Source organism: Pelophylax lessonae (genome assembly GCF_965119305.1).
Source record: "Pelophylax lessonae genome assembly, chromosome: 2".
NCBI classification, from domain to species: Eukaryota; Metazoa; Chordata; class Amphibia; order Anura; family Ranidae; genus Pelophylax; species Pelophylax lessonae.
In genome coordinates, this window is record NC_138769.1 from 218,416,419 (window position 1) to 218,438,733 (window position 22,315).

At 40.3% G+C, this 22,315-nt stretch overlaps 1 protein-coding gene across 1 annotated transcript in view; it reads left to right on the forward strand.

Annotated features, from left to right (window-relative positions):
• The first annotated feature begins 347 nt into the window (after positions 1–347).
• ADORA1 (adenosine A1 receptor) overlaps positions 348–22,315 on the forward strand; it is a 196,236-nt gene continuing 174,268 nt past the window's right edge. The window contains exon 1 of the mRNA XM_082244476.1: positions 348–620. The gene's annotated coding sequence lies outside the window, so the exon portion shown is untranslated. The remainder of the gene's footprint in view (positions 621–22,315) is intronic.

Consider the following 22,315-nt stretch of genomic DNA (forward strand, 5'->3'; position numbering starts at 1 on the left):
AAAAAATGATATAAATTAAATTCGGGTACAGCGTTGCATGACCACACAATTACCAAGTAAAGTAGTGCAGTGGCGAATAGCAAAAAACACCCTGGAAGGAGGTAAAATCATCCGGAGCTCAAATGGTTAAATTATAAAAAAAATGGTTTATTATACAAACTAGATATTATTTGGTGTTTACAAACAGACACAGCGTTGATTTCAGCCACAGCAAGCAAGGGGTTACAGCTAAATATTTTGACAGCCAGCCAATGACATGTTGCTCCCCTCCCACTCTGTCTCTGCAGGTTAAATCCCCCCTATATGTAGCAGGATACTATCCCTTTAAGTAACTCTCCAGAGACTAGTCCTGAGGATCATGTGATTACTGATTGATTGCAACATTGTTGGAAGCTGGTAAAAGCAGGCAAAGCAGAAGGAGCAGAGGTGTATCCAGGAGAGGAATGTACGCTTTGGAGACACCTTACACTGCAGTGTTGTATCAGGACCTCGCTGGGAGATACTGCAGGACCACTTCAAGGACAGCAGTGAGGGGGGGTGGGGGGGGATGCTCTGCATTGGGGACAATGCAAAATCTGCAAGCGATAGAAGATGCAGGAGGGGATTGTGACAAAGACATGGTAAGCATCTATCGAATGCTTTGTAATTGCATTGTACTGGCTTCAGGGGAAGGCATTTAGACTATGTGGAATGAAAAGTATGATCATTGCATGGGGAGCAATTAATAGCAAGGGTTCTTTATTCTATTCCCAAAAGTCAATACATAAACATGTCATTATCCAATGACAACAAACACGTGTGTGGGTATCGTACAGTGCACATTAATCCGCAGCAGGGACAGGCGTAGAGGTGATGGGGACTGGGAGAAGGGGGGGACCGAACATGTAATTTAATGAAAAAAAAAAAAAGCTGAAAGTTCTATTCTATTCTAAAGTCTATTTAACAAAAAAAAATATTCAAGGATCAATAAAACAAAGCCAAATTCATTGATCGTTATACTGATGAATGTTAATTGGTTGCTATGCTTTAGTGCACTTTGCTGAGCGGCGTCTCTGGCTTATTTTAGCATTTTTTCCCCCTTAGGACATAAATATGATGCAAATGAATACTCCAGGCTTGATTGCAAGCACAGAAAGCATTGTGCTTACATGCCGGGTGCCTCCGCGCGTGCGCGTAGGTGAACATTGCTTGATCTTTAGGCTGTGGCTAGGTGATCACATACATAGGTGAAGAATAGTTTACTAGGAGTCATTTCCAGTTTAAGAATAAAATAGATGTAGAATATAAGATAAATACATGTAAATTACATTTTTTTTAATACATTCCAATAATCATATTTATTGATCAATATATTGGGACGTATGGATATACCTGCAAACCAGTATATACATTTCTTTTTTTTCTTTTTTTTTTAATTTCTATTTTACTACTTAAGCTATTTTAGTGCTCCATTTATTTTAGTGTAGCAAAGGTGTTCAGTCTGTATCTGTAGGAAAAAGTTCCAATACATTGATTTTTACTATAGTCATATTCAATATATTGGGGTATGCCATCACGTATGTTTAAATTCCTCTTTTATTTAAAGATATTCCAATGCCCTCCTCGTTGACCTTAATTAAGCAAAGCTGTTTATTCTGTATATGTAGGAACAAGTTCCGATACATTGATTTTACTATATTCATATTCTATATATTGGGGTATGCCATCACGTATGTTTAAATTCCTCTTTTATTTAAAGATATTCCAATGCCCTCCTCATTGACCTTAATTAAGCAAAGCTGTTTATTCTGTATCTGTAGGAACAAGTTCCGATACATTGATTTTACTATATTCATATTCTATATATTGGGGTATGCCATCATGTATGTTTAAATTCCTCTTTTATTTAAAGATATTCCAATGCCCTCTTCATTGACCTTAATTATGCAAAGCTTTTCAGGCCGTGTTGACACCAGACAATTAACTTTTTCACAGGTATATCAAATAATTTTACTATATTTAATCGTCAATAAATTGGCATACCTACAAATCAATTCCTTTTTTCAATGTCTGCTGCCCACTCAATTGATTTTAATTAGTCTGTATATGTAACTGTTATGGACATGTAGACAAGCAAAAAAAAGTACTTCTAGGGGACGAAACACGTCTGGGTGACCTCTTCTGCGGGTAGAGAACAGAGCTGAAGCCATCCTACATTACCTGGTTTCGCTTTTGTCACAGTAAGGTTGATTTACTAAAACTGAAGAGTCCAAAATCTGGTACAGTTCTGCATAAAAATCAGCTTCAAGGTTTTTTTGGCAAAGCTTTGAGGTTGAACTGAACAAGCTGAGGTTAGAAGCTTAGTGGCTACCATGCAGAGTTGCATCAGATTTTTCACTCTCCAGTCTTAGTACATCCCTCATGTCTCCTGCGTGCGGTCGGTTGCCATTTTTCTGTAGCATGTTGTTACGGACAGTTAACTTTTTGACAGGTACATCAAAGAAGTTTACCAGATAAGGTAAGCTTGTTGCAACCCGGAGCATATGATAAGAGAAAATGTATAAGCATAGTTAATATTGAGGGGTGGGGGATACTGCGCTTTTGGGAAGTGATTAACCTAATCTATGAATAAATACTTAAGTGCCGATTCAATGTGAATAGGTGAATAAATTAATAAATATTATTATATAAATATAGGTACCTGAAAATTAAATAGTAGTGTTCATTTGCATACAAATAGATCAGGTATAAAGTGCATTAGTGTAATAAATACGTAAAATGAATACTAGAGTTAACACTCTTATCTCAATCAAATTGTGCAGATATATAAAAATAATAAAGTGACAGGTAGAGTGCTTGGTGCGTTTAAACAAACAAGTGCATAAAATCCCACAGTCCTTTATAAATGCCGCAGGTGACCCAAAAAAGTTCAAAGGTGAAATGTAGATATTTCAATGCTGTATCCAAGTGGGAAAACTTCATAGAGGTATATCCCTTCCACCTAACACCGTGTTATAATAGTGGGGTGCTTCTTCTCACTTGTGTACCCCTCTGGGTGTGCTAATCGCTCACCTCCATATATCAGAACATGCGCCTTGTGATCAATACTCAGGGCTCCTCGCCTCTCCTTCCTTATTATTCAATCAAGGATGGTGTTCCAACTGCCTTAAATGGATCAGGATCCCATACTCTCCAGGTGGCCAGCGAATCTCAAATGAAAGGCTCACAATAGTGCAATATTGCCATATAATCCCAACTTTATTCCAATAGATTAAAAACACTTACATATACTGCTCAAATAATGTGCCTTTAGTATGTAAACAGGGAAGATCGCGGTCCTCACTTCCGCGTATATGCGTCACTTCCGGTCTAGCGGCCCTACGCGTTACGCCCCTCCTGCTCACGTGGCTTCTTCAGGGGATTCCCTGGCGCATGCGCGGAAGTGATGCCATGTGATTTCGGCCTGTAGCACAGCCGGAGTCTGCGGACCCGGAAGGAAGACGGGTGAAGATAGATGCAGCCTTCAGTGGGGACAATGAGGGCTTCCTTTGGAGGCAAGTGTCACAGAAAGTGCTAAAATGCGATGCATACTATGACATTATGCCTTTACATTTCGGGTAACGAAAAAAAAAAAAAACACTGACTTTATTTGCTCTTTAAATGTATAGGGACTTTATTCAACCTCTTTAAGCTTTTCAAAGGGGCAGCAAGGACTGCTGCACTTCAGAATGAGCGCTTAGAACCGAAGAAGCTGCGACAAATTTGGGACTACCCAATGGCATTAGTATACGACAGAATTAGGGGGGGAAAAATGCCCAACCTTAAACGATCTTGACATATTTGCAAACCCTAACCTTTGTGTGCCAGGGCACTATGGGGTTGATTTACTAAAACTGGAGAGGGCAAAATCTAGTGCAGCTCTGCATAGAAACCAATCATCTTTCAGGCTTTTTTTGTCAAAGGTAATTAAACAAGCTGTAGTTAGAAGCTGATTGGCTACCATGCTTAGCTGCACCAGATTTTCCACACTCCAGTATTAGTAAATCAACCCCTACATTTGTAAATTGGTTAAATGCGCGTAGATGTGTGTTTTCATTTTGGTGAATTTGTGTGTGTTAAGTCTCTAGCAGGATATTTCTGTCTATTTTAGGGTATCAATGAATTTATAGTGAGCAAAGTATGCATTCTATTCCAGTTTATTTATACCAGGGGCTTCCTAGGCAGGTGAAAGGCTGTGGATAGTTGGTGAATGGATTTGAGATGACGATGACCCCTAATGTATAAGGACAAATGTGTGAACTAAGTGATAATGTACTCAGTGGCAGCACATGGCAAAGTGGGAAGGTGTGAGAACAGCAGATAACGAACGTTCTTATGTTTCTATAGATTATTGGTCATGCTACTTACACTGACGTCACTGCAGTGCTACTGAAACTATACATGCCTGCACTCTGATCACTGATCACATAGAAGCCATTCCTTCTGTTTGTTAGGATCTTCACCCATCATTTCTAATCTTTAATGTTCTCATCTATCTATCCTTATATGTATCCTTCTATCTAATCTATCTATCCTTCTATCTATCCTTATATTTATCCTTCTATCTTTCTATCTATCCTTCTATCTATCTTTCTATCTATCTATCCTTCTATCTAATCTGTCTATCCTTCTATCTTTCTATCTATCCTTCTATCTATCTTTCTATCTATCCTTATATTTATCCTTCTATCTTTCTATCTATCCTTCTATCTATCTTTCTATCTATCCTTATATTTATCCTTCTATCTTTCTATCTATCCTTCTATCTATCTTTCTATCTATCCTTCTATCTATCTTTCTATCTATCCTTCTATCTAATCTGTCTATCCTTCTATCTTTCTATCTATCCTTCTATCTATCTTTCTATCTATCCTTCTATCTATCCTTCTATCTATCTTTCTATCTATCCTTCTATCTGTCCTTCTATCTATCTATCTATCTATCTATCTATCTATCTATCTATCTATCTATCTATCTATCTATCTATCTATCTATCTATCTATCTATCTATCTATCTATCTATCTATCTATCTATCTATCTATCTATCTATCTATCTATCTATCTATCTATCTATCTATCTATCTATCTATCTATATATCCTTCTATTTAATCTATCTATCCTTCTGTCTATCCTATCCTTCTATCCTTCTATCTAATCTATCTATCCTTCTATCTATCCAATATATCTTTGAATCCTTCTATCTATCTAATCTATCCTTGTATCTATCCTTCTAGCTATCCTATCATTATATCTAATCTATATATCCTTGTATCCTTCTATATATCTAATCTATCCTTGTATCCTTCTATCTATCTAATCTATCCTTGTATCCTTCTATCTATCTAATTTATCCTTGTATCCTATCTATCCTATCTTTCTATCTATCCTATCTTTCTATCTATCCTATCCTTCTATCTATCCTACCCTTCTATCCTATCCTTCTATCCTTCCATCTATCCTATCTATCTATCTATCTATCTATCTATCTATCTATCTATCTATCTATCTATCTATCTATCTATCTATCTATCTATCTATCTTTCTATCTATCCTTCTATATATCCTTCTATTTAATCTATCTATCCTTCTGTCTATCCTATCTTTCTATCCTTCTATCTAATCTATCTATCCTTCTATCTATCCAATATATCTTTGAATCCTTCTATCTATCTAATCTATCCTTGTATCTATCCTTCTAGCTATCCTATCATTATATCTAATCTATATATCCTTGTATCCTTCTATATATCTAATCTATCCTTGTATCCTTCTATCTATCTAATCTATCCTTGTATCCTTCTATCTATCTAATCTATCCTTGTATCCTTCTATCTATCTAATTTATCCTTGTATCCTATCTATCTTTCTATCTTTCTATCTATCCTATCTTTCTATCTATCCTATCCTTCTATCTATCCTACCCTTCTATCCTATCCTTCTATCCTTCCATCTATTCTATCTATCTATCTATCTATCTATCTATCTATCTATCTATCTATCTATCTATCTATCTATCTATCTATCTATCTATCTATCTATCTATCTATCTATCTATCTATCTATCTATCTATCTATCTATCTATCTATCTATCTATCTATCTATCTATCTATCTATCTATCTATCTATCTATCTATCTATCTAGCCTATCCTTCTATCTATCCTATCCTTCTATTATTACAAGGATTTTCATACAATCTGTAAAACAAAGCCAGCCCCTATAAGCTCTAAAGCTGGATACACACTATACAACTTTTGTTGTCAGATTTCCTTTAGATTTACCTTCAACTGTGTAGTGCAAGGGCCTGCCTGATTGCATACAAATTGAAAGTGTTTAGGTTTGACCTCATATTATGTGGTTTTGGTAAGTCTGAAGGAAAAAATCTAAAGAAAATTGTATAGTGTATGTATGGCCCTTAAAGGCACCACTAGGTTGTCCAAAGATCCATAACGTGTATTACAGTAACGCCAATCGGACTTGGAAAATGTGATCATAATGTCACAATTTATTGTAGATTCCGGCAGCATGCAGTAAAACAAGGCTTTCTAAAGTAATCCAAGTTTAGATTTCAGGATCGCCTTATAGAATACTGATTCTTTTTGCAGTTCATCTAGGGTTATATAGTAGAGATGCTTGAACTGAATAACGTCCACTCCCCTGGCTATTTGTATGATTCCTATGATCTGCTTTGAAGTGGAAATGTCTATGCAGGGTTGAACCTTTCTTTTTTTTTTTCCCCCTTTTGGCTTTATCATTTTTTTTTCTCTTGGAAAAAAAAAAAACTCCCCACTGAATGTTCAAACGTCTGCTGTTTTGTGATCTGAACACATGAATCACAGAAAGGCGTCCAGAGGGAAATGTTATAGGTTTTCCATTTATTGCAAAATTACTTTTTGTTTGCCTGGGTTTGGAGGTGTTGCACTAGAGACAGTAAGATATAAGGAGCTGAGGACAAAGAGAATGCTTATTATTATATATATATATATAATATAATTTCTAGATTGTAAACTCCAACGAGCAGGGCCCTCTAATCCCTCCTGTATTGAATTGTATTGTAACTGTATTGTCTTCCTTCATAATGTAAAGCGCTGTATAATAATAATATATATATATATACATGCGTGCGTATGTATGTATGTATGTGTATATATCTATACACACATACACATATATATATATATATATATACATACACTATATTATCAAAAGTATTGGGATGCCTGCCCTCCCACGCACATGAACTTTAATGCCATCCCAATTTGGGTCTGCAGGGTTGAATATTGAGTGTGCACCACCCTTTGCAGCTATAACAGCTTCAACTCTTCTGGGAAGGCTGTCCACAAGGTTTAGGAGTGTCTATGGGAATGTTTGACCATTCTTACAGAAGCACATTTGTGGGGTCAGGCACTGATGTGGACAAGAAGGCCTGGCTCGCAGTCTCCACTCTAACTCATCCCAAAGGTGTTCTATCGGGTTGAGGTCAGGACTCTGTGCAGGCTAGTCAAGTTTCTCCACCCCAAACTCGCTCATCTATGTCTTTATGGACCTTGCTTTGTGCATTGGTGCGCAGTCATGTTGGAACAGGAAGGGGCCATCCCTAAATTGTTCCCATAAAGTTGGGAGCATGAAATTGTCCAACATGTCTTGGTATGCTAACGCCCAAGTCTAACCCCTGAAAAACAACCCCGCACAATATTCCCCTCCTCCCCCTCCACCAAATGATTTGGACCAGTGCACAAAGCAAGGCCAACTCAATATTGAACCCTATGGACTAAGACTGGGATGCCATTAAAGTTCATGTGCGCGTAAAGGCAGGGGTCCCAATACTTTTCACACTATAGTGTGTGTGTGTGTGTGTGTGTGTTTGTGTGTGTGTACATATAGAGAATTTATTTTATTATTTTTTCCAATTTCTTTGGAGCAATACTATCTACAGTGTTCTCTACATAAGATTACATCATAACTGCGTATGTCATTGTTCTACAAACACCGAAAATAAATGACCAGGTGTATGCAGTTTGTATTTATTATTACATCTATGGATCACATGGAAATTTACATTGTTCTTTGTCTACCTTTTTTAGTTAATATATATATGTGTAAAATAAAACGATTGATGAAATGTAGACTTTGATAGGTGCTGGTACGAAGGTCTTTCATCTTCCTGAGTGCCCCAGGACCCATGGACTCAGAGTGTTCAATCTGCAGATCTTGCTTTTCAGCTTAGACGTGAAGGATGCAGGGAGGAAGCTTTGGAGATAGAGGCTGCCAATGGCAGATGAAGTGCTCCAGATTAGAGGCTCCTGGGGCACTCAAGAGGATAAGCAGTTAGTGTGGGCACCTCAATGGCTGCCTTTCAGTTGGGTTGTTTGTTCTTTTTTTTTTTTTTTTTTTCTTAAATAGATTGCATTCCAAACATATTCCGTTCCTGGGTTCACGGCTTTGGGCTTGTGTAAATGCCATTAGTTTGACATCAAATTTGAGAGGCTTCTCAGATCATTCAGAGTTAATTGACAGGTGCATTTGATCTGAGTTTAAGCATTTTTTGGCCTGCATTTGACTTGAGGCGAATTCGATTTTGCATTCCCATACACTTGTTTGGGAATGGAAAACCTGTCTAATGTAAGCAAAAGCCTGTTGATACAAGCCCTTACTTTAAGATGATGAATAGTCCTAGACATACAGTATCTCACAAAAATGAGTACACCCCTCACATTTTTGTAAATCATTTATTATATCTTTTCATGTGACAACATTGAAGAAATGACACTTTTCTACAATGTAAAGTAGTGAGTGTACAGCTTGTATAACAGTGTAAATTTGCTGTCCCCTCAAAATAACTCAACACACAGCCATTAACCTCCCTGGCGGTATCCCCGAGCATGACTCGGGGTGGATTTTTTATTCCAGGATCGGTATCCCCGAGTCACGCTTGGGGTAGATGTGCAGAGAGCGCAGCGGTGTCTCTTACCTTCTCCTGGCGATCCAGCGATGATCTCTCATTGCTGTGACCGCCAGCCGAGAGTCCCGCCGCTCGTCCGTCGGTGTGATGACTTCCTAGCTCCGTTCCCTGCAGCAGCAATGCTGCATGGGAGCGGAACTGGGAGGGGAATTCAAACGTTGCACAAAACACAAACACATAACACATTTTATATTATATATATATATATATGTATGTATGTGTGTGTGTATATATGTATATACATATATATATATATATATATATATATATATATATGCACACACATATATATATATATATATATATATATATATATGCACACACATATATATATATATATATATATATATATATATATATATATATATATATATATATATATAAAATTAGATTATTGATTCGATTATAATTCATGCGTTATATATTATATATATATATACACACACACACACACACACACACACACACACACACACACACACACACACCACACATATATATATATATATATATATATATATATATATATATACACACATATATATATATATATTATATATAAAGCATGAATTATAATCTAATCAATAATATAATTTTATTATATATATTATATAATAAAATTATATTATTGATTCGATTATAATTCATGCGTTTGTTTTTCAAATTTATCACATCTGGGATGTCTACTAGACTCTTGTTTTGGTCAGGTTTAAGTCAGTAATTACTAAGAATTGTAGGCCTATAATACATAACGTCAAATTTCCATGAAAAAAATTGTACCGCTTTTGGTACATAATTTGCACCAAATTATGTACCAAAAGCGGTGTTATACTCTGTTATACTGGTCACTGGAAGTTCAACATGGCACCTCATGGCAAAAAAACTCTCTGAGGATCTGAAAAAAAAGAATTTTTACTCTACATAAAGATGGCCTAGGCTATAAGAAGGTTGACAAGACCCTCAAACTGAGCTGCAGCATTTTGGCCAAGACCATACAACGGTTTGACAGGACTGGTTCCACTCAGAACAGGCCTTGCCATGGTTATCCAAGGAAATTGAGTGAACGTGCTCAGCGTCATATCCAGAGTTTGTCTTTGGGAAATAGACATATGAGTGCTGCCAGCATTCCTGAAGAGGTTGAAGGGGTGAGGGATTAGCCTGTCAGTGCTCAGACCATATGCCGCATACTGCACCAAATTGGTCTGCATGGCTGTCATCCCAGAAGGAAACCTCTTCTAAAGATGATGCACAAAAATCCAGAAAAAGTTCCAAAAGTACCAAACGTATTTGTTTCAGAAGGTGTCAAGCGTGTGTGGCGGCAACTTGGTGAGGAGTACAAAGACAAATGTGTCTTGCCTACAGTCAAGCATGGTGGTGGGAGAGTCATGGTCTGGGCCTGCATAAGTGCTGCCGGCACTGAAGAGCTACACTTTATCGAGGGAACCATGAATGCCAATATGTACTGTGACATACTAAAGCAAAGCATGATCCCCTCCCTTCAGAGACTGGGCCGCAGGGCAGCATTCCAACATGATAACTGCCCCAAACACACCTCCAAGATGACCACTGCCTTGCTAAAGAAGCTGAGGGTAAAGGAGATGGACTGGCCAAGCATGTCTCCAGACCTAAATCATATTGAGTATCTGTGGGGCATCCTCAAATGGAAGGTGGAGGAGCGCAAGGTCTCTAACATCCACCAGCTCGGTGATGTTGTCATGGAGGAGTGGAAGAGGACTCCAGTGGCAACCTGTGAAGCTCTGGTGAACTCCATGCCCAAGAGGGTTAAGGCAGTGCTGGAAAATAATGGTGGCCACACAAAATATTGACACTTTGGGCCCAATTAGGACATTTGCAATTATGGGTGTGCTCACTTTTGTTGCCAGCGGTTTGGACAATAATAAATGTGTTATTTTGAAGGGACAGCAAATTTACACTGTTATACAAGCTGTACACTCACTACTTTACATTGTAGCAAAGTGTTGTCTCATGAAAAGATATAATAAAATATTTACAAAAATGTGAGGGATGTACTGCAAATGCTTTTTTTACATTCGTTTATTGTATTTTTTAAGATGCTTGTATCCTTCTCCCACCCATGTATACAGACTATCAAGCCTTTTCCATGATGACATGATGGTTAAATCAAGGGACCATTTTATCTTTAGTTAGAGAAATCTGTGAGTAATTGCCTTGGGCGGCAGGTTGAACTGCCAAAGGGGAAAAACAATATTGATGAACAATGGTGATTGAAGTGAAGTAGTGGACGTCATTGTGGGATACAGGAAAAATAACTGCTGCGTGGATATATCAAAAAAAGTATCAAAAATTTCTGAATGCATACCAAAGTTCATCTAAAACCTAATCGATGCAGTATAAATGAAACTGGGTCTCATGAAATCTAGGCTATATTATTTTTAAAAAGGAAATAGTACACATTATAAATTACTAAAACAATAAAAATGTAGAGAAATAACTCCTTAGACAATTTGTATGTAATATGCATGCAATAAAACTAAGTTTTGGATATAAGCAGACTTTGTGACAAGCCTGAAAGCAATGTTTTAAGGTGCAACATGACACTAAACACAATTGTTATTTATAATTGGACAAAAAAGTAAAACTGGAACTAGATTTAAATCTCAGAAGTTTATGGGTATAAAACACCTGGTGCCCTAAACCTCACTCACCAATACATTTCATACAATAAAGTGATCCTGTGCCCTGGGCATATCAGTGGGTTCACTTTAACGATTAGCGGCGTTTCCCTATCCGGGGAGGATTGGAGTGTGCTCTGCCCTGAAAACTTGCCCTTGGTACCTGCCTTATAACTCCTCTTGTCATTGTGTGGACCGCCAGGTCTATCTACTGTTGGACCTGTATATACATGTTGCATTTTGACCTCGGTGATATATCCATACCTGGCCGATGTTACAACAATATACCTATTACTAACTTTTTGGGCATCCCTTGGCAACATACTCCACCTCCCTGTTATGTGTTATCTTCATTGTTATTATCTTTTACCTTATTGGCTCTTCTTTTTTTGAATTACTACTTGGAAATATCCAGAAATAAATGTACCAGTAGCTCCAGAGGAAGCTGTTTTTCCAAGCGAAACATGTAGGGCAATCTGGCTACATGAAGTGTCTACCTGTCTACATGCTAGATGTCGCACAAGTGGACCTCAGGGACGATAGAACAACTCCTTTGTCGTCGTCTATGAGACCTATAGGATGTGACGTATACACTTTGTTATTTACCCTGTATTAACCTTGCTCTGTATCAACATTGTGATTGTTGAATTACTGTCACATACGCCTACTAAGGCAATTTATTTCTATGTATGTTTTTTTGGTTTTAAACCTCTTGTTTTTTAATTGTCAATCAATAAAAATTGTATTTTTTAAGCTACCAGTGCCTATAAAGTCCATGCCTCCCCAACAACCTTTTTCTCACTTTAACGATTACCCCATAGGTGCTCTTAGTTCTTTTATTCCTCAGCTGTCCACTTGCCCATGGAAATTAAGCGGAGAAGCCCTGTGTAAACTCCAAATTGCAGCTTAGTCTGGCTGGGGATGCTCTTTCTGCACTGTGGACCTGAGTGGCCAAGCACCAGTGCTGTTAAAGTGACACTAAACCCATTCATTTAACAGTTTTGTTAAACACTTACAGACTGCAGATAAAGAGGCTAATATAGCAGCTCCCTTGGCTGTAAAGGATAGGAGGATTTTGTTTCGCTTTAAGCAAGTGGAGTCTGTTGCATGCTTTCCCATTCCCATAAATTACCCATTACTTTTACCTGGTGATCCTGCCTTTAAGTTTGTTTCAACTTCAACCTTTAGCAGATCAGTTGATCCAGCAAAAGAGGCAGTTAGTGGGCTGATTGGGGGGGTTACAATGGTGAGCTTTTATTCATCCACAGTATGTACAGCCTTTATCCCTAAAGGGAAGAAAACCCCATGTAACTGCTTAAAAGGTGTTAGCTGGAGTTTAGCTTTATTTAGTCATCGAGTCCATCTAAATCTGCTAGTACAGCCCTCAAAATTTCCACTCACCTGCTCGCATTTGGCGAGTGGAAATAAGCTAAGGGCGAGTGTTGGAGCCTCATCGGAGGGGGCGTGCGCCACTAGCAGGTGGGGTTAAAAGGGAGCCAATTTTTTCCTACCAGTGATCGGCCAGGAAACTGTGGGGAATGGAGAAGAGAGAGCCGGCCGGATCACTCAGAGGGGAACTCCATGCCCATGAATGCAGCCTATATCTGCATTGGGATCACAGGGAGGAGAGCCAGGTGGATCATAGAGAGGATCTCCTGCTGTGACACAGCTTGGGTCTGAAACTACGGCCGCTGTCAAACAAAGTCCTGTCTCCTGGCTACTTTGATAGGCAGCACACTGGTCCAATGCTATCATAGGAGCTGGTCCAGGAGGTGGGACTTTGTTTGACAGTGGACAGCGTTTCCTATCCAAGCTGTGTCACAGTGGGAGATCCTCTCTGTGATTCAGCCGGCTCTCCTCCCTGTGATCCCCATGCAGATAGGCTGCATTCATGGGCACTGATAAAGATGATGTTGTTGATATTTATTTTTGTAACTTAATTCTGCATAAAACATTTAACAATGTAATGTCATGAGATATTTTACGAGGGCATGTTTCGGGGCGGAATTAAGGGAGAGGCAGGGTAGGAGTTGGGTGGACCAACTGGTGGCGAGTAATTCTTAAGACCTGGTTAGTAGCTCAGAACTTGAAATTTTGAGCCCTGTTGTAGTTCACCTAACATTACCCACTCCACAGACTGACCGTGCTGCTGTTCAAAGGGTACTTTGTCGCTCCTCCAGTGGAGGGAAGCCACCCTAAGACAGGAAGCGTGTTGCGTGTTACTGGCTGGATCACCAGATAAAAATGAAATGCAGGGGGGGGGGGATTCGCCGCCAAATTTACCCTCTTGGCGCCGACCGCATGCAAATATGTGGCCTCTTAGCCACATATATGTTTGCAATATTGCAAGAACAGATGTGCTGAGAGCGTGCGCCCTGCATGCTCCCATCAATTACTGGAGGCGGGAAAGTCCCTTGCAATCCGGAGCTTTCCGTTGATGTGACGGCTATGACAGCCAATCACGGCAGTCATATGATCATAAACCCCACCTCCCGGCATCTGAAACCCCTTAAGGAGCCGGAAGGCATTGGTGCCAAGGGGTCAAACTCAGTTGGCCATTCAGGAGAGAGAAGGACGGGGCCGAAAGGAAGCTCTTTGTCTGAATGGATAAACGGAGCTGCAGCTCGGCTCAGGTGCCCCCATAGCAGGCTGCTTGCTTTGGGGGCACTCAACAGGAGGGAGGGGCCAAGACCTCCAGCCAGGGACCAAAGAAAAGGAGGATCTGGGCTGCTCTTTGCAAAAGCACTGCACAGAGGAGGTATGTATAAAATGCTTGGTATTTTAATAGAGAAAAAAAAGAGACTTTACAAACACTTTAACTAATCATTCTGCAGTTGGTTTAACCACTTGCCGACCGCCTGCCGCAGATATACTGCAGTAGGCTGGCTCGGCTGCGCGAACCAATGTATAGGTACATATACATCGCGATTGCTGCCGGGCACCCGCGATCGCTCCCCGTGGAAACACAGCAGACCGTTTTTCTCCCTGGAATGAACACAGCGTGTCTGTGTTCCTCCTATTTAGGATCACAGGTCTCTGTGTTGATTCCGCAAGCCTATGCCCCTCACAGTTAGAAAACACTCCCCTGGGCTCACATTTAACCCTGTGATCGCCGCTGGGTTAACCCCTTCCCTGCCAGTGTCATTATTACAGTAACAGTGCATATTGTAAGCACTGATTACTGTAATGTCACTGGTCCCCCCAAAAGTGTCAAAAATGTCAGGGGTCCGATCTGTCCACTGCAGTCCCACTAAAAATCGCAGATTGCCGTTATTACTAGTAAAAAAATAATTAATTAATTAAAATGACATAAATCTTTCCCCTAGTTTGTAGACGTGATAACTTTTGCGCAAACCAATCCAAATACGCTCATTGGGATTTTTTTATGTAGCAGAATACAAATTGGTCTGAAATGATGAAAAGTTAGATTTTTACATTTTTTTTTTTTTTTTTTTTTTTTTTTAAATGGGAATGTTATATAGCAGAATGTTAAATGTGTTTTTTTTTTTTTTCAGAATTGTCGATTTTTTTTTTTTTTTTTGTTTATAGCGCAAAAAATAAAAAAATCGCACAGGTGATAAAATACCATCAAAAGAAAGCTCTATTTGTGTGAAAAAAAAGGACATCAATTTTATTAGGGTACAGCATTGCACGACCGCGCAATTGTCAGTTAAATTAACGCACTGCCAAATCACAATAAATGGCCTGGTCATTAAGGGGGCAAATCCTTCCGGTCCAGAAGTGGTTAATCTAGTGAACTTTTATAAAAAGCTTGCTTCAGCTGAGGTGAGTGCAAGAATGTGTAAATTTTGTACACTTAACCCCGAAGCAGTGTATTTTTGTAGATCGGTGAGTTCATGAAATGATTAGTTGGTAGCTGACTGTGATTCCTTAGCAAGTCTCAGCCAGCTGTCCAACCCAAGATCTCAGAAACAAGGAACTATAGTTCTGAGAAGAATCAGTAATGGGAAAACGGCACTAGACTCCATGGGCTTGTAAGTACCTGATGAGATTTTTATATATTTTTTTATTTGCCAGAAAATACATATGGACTTGTAACTGCTGACTTTTATTTATTTTTTTTAAATGGGTAAATTTTCCCTTTTAAGTAATTCTTTAACCACCCCCCATCCGCGCTACAGCCTATATACGGCTGCAGCGCGGACTCGAATTTTCGGGAGGCCATTTTTAAACGGCCTCCCAGTGACACGCCCCCCGCGCGCTCCCGCGAGCGCGCTGCGGGGGAAATCTGTGTCGGCCGTGTCCCTTGGACACGGCCGATCACAGATCGTGGTGAATGGCCAATCACAGCGGCCATTCACCACGTGATCGGGCCGTCCAATGAGCGATGATCTCATATGTAAACATATGAGATCATCTCTCATCGCCGGCGCTCCTTCCTCACACGGAGCCTGCAGTGTGAGGAAGGAGGGGGAGCCTCACAGCGCCGGGGACACAGAGACATGTAATCAGGGCACTGATCACCAGTGCCCTGATTACTAGAGGTAAAAACACACACACATTGCCCCCCCATCAGTGCCCACAGTGCCCGCCATCAGTGCCCCCCATCAATGCCCACAATCAGTGCCCATAGTGCTGCTAGTCAGTGCCCATCAGTGCCTGCTCATCTAAGCACTGATGAGCACTGACTGGCAGCACTATGGGCACTGAGTGTGGGCACTGATGGTGCTGCCCATCAGTGCTGCTCATCAGTGCCACCCGTCAGTGTCCAGTGCCATCCGCCAGTGCCCATCAGTGCCGCCTATCAGTGCCCGTCAGTGCCACCTCTCAGTGCCCAGCAGTGCCACCTCTCAGTGCTGCCTCTCAGTGCCCAGCAGTGCCACCTCTCAGTGCCCAGCAGTGCCACCTCTCAGTGCCCAGCAGTGCCGCCTATCAGTGCTCATCAGTGCCGCCTCTCAGTGCCGCCTCTCAGTGCCGCCTATCAATGCCGCCTATCAGTGCTCATCAGTGCGGCATATTAGTACCTCCTCATCAGTGCCCATAAGTGCCACCTCATCAGTGCCCATAAGTGCCACCTCATCAGTGCCCATCAGTGCAGCCTATCAGTGCCCATCAGTGCCGCCTCATCAGCGCACATCAGTGAAGGAGAAAAATTTATTTTCAAAATTTACTCGCAGAAAATAAGAAAAACTTTTTTTTTTTTTTCAAAATTTTCTGTCTTTTTTCTTTTTTTTTTTTGTAAAAAATAAAAAACCCAGAGGTGATTAAATACCACCAAAAGAAAGCTCTATTTGTGTGAAAAAAATGATAAAAATTTCATATGGGTACAGTGTAGCATGACCGCGCAATTGTCATTCAAAGTGTGACAGCGCTGAAAGCTGAAAATTGGCCTGGATGGGAAAGGCGTTTAAGTGCACGGTAGGCAAGTGGTTAATGATTTCAGAGCAGATCTTGGGCAGGTACAGTTGTATTCAAAATTATTCAACCCCCACTGAAATTGATTGTTTTGGCCAGTTTGACATTGATTTTGATCATTCAGTCACCCTGCTTACAATTAAATCAAAGAGGCACGTGTAGGTCAGACAAATATAACATAACATTTATAATGAAATAACCACAAATGTCTTTTCTGTGCTCACATCATTATCAGTTTTATTCAACCCCCAAGTGACATTCAATCTTAGTACTTAGTACAACATCCTTTTACAGTTATAACAGCTTTTAAACGTGAAGCATAGCTTGACACAAGTGTCTTGCAGCGATCTACGGGTATCTTCGCCCATTCGTCATGGGCAAAAGCCTCCAGTTCAGTCACATTCTTAGGCTTGTGCACTGCAACTGCTTTCTTTAAGTCCCACCAGTGGTTCTCAATCGGATTTAAGTCTGGGGACTGTGATGGCCACTCCAAAATGTTCCAGCCTTTAATCTGCAACCATGCTCTAGTGGACTTGGAGGTATGCTTGGGATCATTGTCCTGTTGAAAGGTCCAACGTCTCCCAAGCCTCAGGTTTGTGATGGACTGCATCACATTGTCATCCAATATCTCCTGGTACTGAAGAGAATTCATGGTACCTTGCACACGCTGAAGCTTCCCTGTACCTGCAGAAGCAAAACAGCCCCAAAGCATGATTGACCTCCCGCCATGCTTCACAGTAGGAAAGGTGTTCTTTTCTTCATAGGCCTTGTTCTTCCTCCTCCAAGCATAGCGTTGATCCATGGGCCCAAACAGTTCTAATTTTGTTTCATCAGTCCACAGAACACTATCCCAAAACTTCTGTGGTTTGTCCACATGACTTTTGGCATACTGCAGTCGACTCTTCTTATTCTTTGGAGACAGCAAGGGGGTGCGCCTGGGAGTTCTGGCATGGAGGCCTTTATTACGCAGTGTGCGCCGTATTATCTAAGCAGAAACTTCAGCACCCACATCTGACAAATCTTTTCTCAGTTCCTCAGCAGTCATACGGGGACTTTTCTCCACTCTATGCTTCAGGTAGCGCACAGCAGTTGAAGTCAGCGTCTTCTTTCTGCCATGACCAGGTAGCGTTTCAACAGTGCCCTTTGCCTTGAATTTGCGAATGATGCTTCCTATGGTGTCGCTTGGTATGTTTAACATCTTTGCAATCTTCTTATAGCCATTGCCCTTCTTGTGAAGAGTAATCACCTCTTCTCTTGTCTTCCTGGACCATTCTCCTGACTTCACCATGTTTGTAACCACACCAGTAAATGTCTGGAAGGAGCTGAGTATCACAGTCATTTTAAAGCTGCCTAATTGGTGCTTATTAGGCTTTATTGCTGCTCCCTGACATCCACAGGTGTTTTCAATACCTGATTGAAAACACTTCAATGAACCTCTGTTCTTCAGAGTGGTAGTCTTTAAGGGGTTGAATAATTGTGTCAATGAAGAATTCACAAAAGAAACATTTACTACTGTATTACAAAACCAATTGATGTCATTTTAGTTGCATATGGTTCTTTAAGAAGTCCTTGTAGAATTTCATTCTGAATACAATTACAAATGTACACTAAATTCCCTAAAACCCTTTACAGCATTGGGGGGTTGAATAATTTTGAATGCAACTGTATATGGTCATAGGCGATTGCCGAAAGTAGAGACGTTACGAGCATGACCCTCCAATGCTAAAGGCCAAATGTGTGAGAGAAGTGATAATGTACTCGCACACAGTGACAGCACTCAGGCTGAGATAGTATAGGAACAGCAGATAATGAACATCCTTGGTGTATAAATAGTACAATGTTTTTGTACATCAGAACCAACAAAGGAAAAAAACAGAACAATAGTCACTGTGTTGTGATATAGCGCTAGGTATATCAGACAATTCCCAAACAAAGATGGGTTCCTTTTTATTTTGACTCCTTTGTTTCTTTCTTTAGTATGATGCTAAGATGGGGTACAAGGTGCAATTATGTGACTGTATTGCTAAAATATTATCAAGGACAAGATTTTTTTCATTAGTCAAAGCCTCACTGAACCATTTATCAAACTTTATGGGGCAACCTCAAGCCTCATGGGTTATCCTGTATAGGAGTAGCATCTGTTTAATGGTTTCCAGGCATTGATTTATAAGGGCTTGGCCGATATCCAATGTTACACCACATTTTCCTGGCATAAAATAGAAGTAAACATTGAAAAAAACATATATACCAATATACAGTATATTTGTTACATAGGTATATACACCATATTACCAAAAGTATTGGGACACCCGCCTTTACACGCACATCAACTTTAATGGTATCCTAGCCTTAGTCCTCATTATTGAGTTGGCCCACCCTTTGCAGCTATAACAGCTTCAACTCTTCTGATAAGGCCTGTCTGCAAGGTTTAACAGTGTGCCTATGGGAACGTTTGACCATTTTTCCAGAAGCGCATTGGTGGGGTCAAGCATTGATGTTGGAGAGAAGGCCTGGCTCTCAGCTCTGTGCTCAATGCTTGTGATTAGCGATGTGCAGTGTAGCTTCCTGGCGGGATCGGGCAGGTGGGTTTGGACTATAATATAGAACATGCCTGAGCCCATATTTATTTAGGAGTGTATCTATTGTAATGTTTGACCGTTCTTCCAGAAGCACATTTGTGAGGTCAGGCACTGATGTGCACAAGAAGACCTGGCTTGCAGACTCCACGCTAATTCGTCCCAAAGGTGTTTTATCAGCTTGAGGTCAGGACTCTGTGCAGGCCAGCCAAGTTCCTCCACCCCAAACTCGCCCATTCATGTTTTTTATGAACCTTGCTTTATGTACTGTTGTGCAGTAATGTTGGAACAGGAAGGGCCAACACCAAACTGTTCCCACAAAGTTAGGAGCATGAAATTGTCCAAAATGTCTTGGTATGCTGTCGCCTTAAGTGGTCCCTTCACTGGAACTAAGGGGCCAAGCCCAACCCCTGAAAAACAAGCCCATGCCTTAATCCCCCACCCCCCCCTCCACCAAATGATTTGGACCAGTACACAAAACAAGGTCCATAAAGTCATGGATGAGTGAGTTTGGGGTAGAGGAACTTGACTGGCCTGCACAGAGTCTTGACCTTAACCCGATAGAAAACCTTTGGGTTTAATTAGAGCAGAGACTTCGAGCCAGGCCTTCTTGTCCACATCAGTGCCTGACCTCACAAATGTGCTTCTGGAAGAACGGTCAATCATTCACATAGTTATACTCCTAAATAAAGATGGGCTCAGGCGTGTTCGGTATCCTAGTCCCAACCCACCTTCCCAAACCCGCCAGGAAGCCGACACTGCACACCGCTAGTCACAGGCATTGAGAAATTTCCCAATTTGTGCAGCTGCGGACCAGGAAATGTCTCAATGCCTGTGATTAGCGGTGTGCAGTGTCGACTTCCTGGCGGGATCAGGCAGGTGGATTAGGACTATCATCTCCAACACAACTGAGCTCATCTCTACTTCTAAACCCTATGGACAGCCTTCCCAGAAGAGTTGAAGCTGTTATAGCTGCAAAGGGTAAGCCAACTCAATATTGAACCCTATGCACTAAGACTGGGATGCCATTAAGTTCATGTGCGTGTAAAGGCAGGTGTCCCAATACTTTTGGTAACAAAGAGTAGTTAGTCTGGTTGAAAAAAAGACAGTCTATCTAGTTCAACCAATAACCACACCATTACACAACCACACCTTACCATAGTTTGACTATTTCAACCCCCCCACACAGCTGTTTCAGTTATTGACTGTGTGTCAACTTATATGATATTAATCATTAGCTCCTGCTTGGTATAATTGGTCAATCATACACCTGACTCTCTAATCCTACAAAATCCCTGACTTTGTGCAAGAGTGTAAGGCCCCTTTCACACAGGCGTTCCGTTTGTTTCATCGGTTCAGTCACGTTTTTTCAAAGAAAAAATGGATCAGTTTCTCAGTTGTAAATCCGTTTTTTTTTTTGCATCCACTATCAATGCAAAAAGGAATGAAAAACAGACCGCTTGTCAGTTTACATCCATTTTTCGTCCGTTCTGTTTTTTTAACGGAAGAAAAATAGGGCTTGGAATGGATCAATTCCAATAAACTGATGATCATCCATTTACATTCTTTTTTCCATAGAGATGCATTAGGCCCCTTTCACACATACGAACCATTAATTTCATCAGTTCAGTCACGTTATTTTTACATCAGTTTTTCATCATTTGTCACGATTTTTTTTTCTCCGTTTTTCATCATTTATTATCAGTTTGTCATCCGTTTTCATCCGTTGCCATCTGTTTTTCATCCATTGCCATCTGTTTTTCATCCATTGTCATCTGTTTTTCATCCGTTGCCATCTGTTTTTCATCCATTGCCATCTGTTTTTTCATCCGTTGCCATCTGTTTTTTCATCTGTTGCCATCTGTTTTTTCATCTGTTGTCATCTGTTTTTCATCCGTTGTCATCTGTTTTTCATCCGTTGTCATCTGTTTTTCATCCATTGCCATTTGTTTTTCATCCGTTGTCATCTGTTTTTCATCCGTTGTCATCTGTTTTTCATCCGTTGCCATCTGTTTTTCATCCATTGCCATCTGTTTTTCATCCATTGTCATCTGTTTTTCATCCGTTGTCATCTGTTTTTCATCCGTTGCCATCTGTTTTTCATCCGTTGCCATCCGTTTTTTCATCCATTGTCATCTGTTTTTTCATCCGTTGTCATCTGTTTTTCATCCATTGTCATCTGTTTTTTCATCCGTTGTCATCTGTTTTTCATCCGTTGCCATCTGTTTTTCATCCATTGTCATCCGTTTTTCATCTGTTGCCATCTGTTTGTCATCCGTTTTCATCCGTTGTCATCTGTTTTTCATCCGTTGCCATCTGTTTTTCATCCATTGTCATCCGTTTTTCATCCGTTGCCATCTGTTTTTCATCCATTGTCATCCGTTTTTCATCCGTTGTCATTCGTTTTTCATTTTTTTTAACAGATAAAAAAATAGGGCTGTCATCCATTCAACAAAACGTAACAGATGGATGAAAAATGGACAAACAGTCCATATGTGTGAAAGGGGCCTAAATGTCCGTTTATCAATTGTCAACGGATGGATGAAAAAACGGACAAACGAAACGCCCGTGTGCAAGGGGCCTTAGAATTGATGCTCATTTTAAGGCAAAGGGTAGTCCTACCAAATATTCATTTGATTTGCCTCCACTGTGTTGGGTTGCTTTTTTACCCGTTTTTCATCATTAGTTATCAGTTTTTCATCCATTGTCATCCGCTTTTCATCCATTG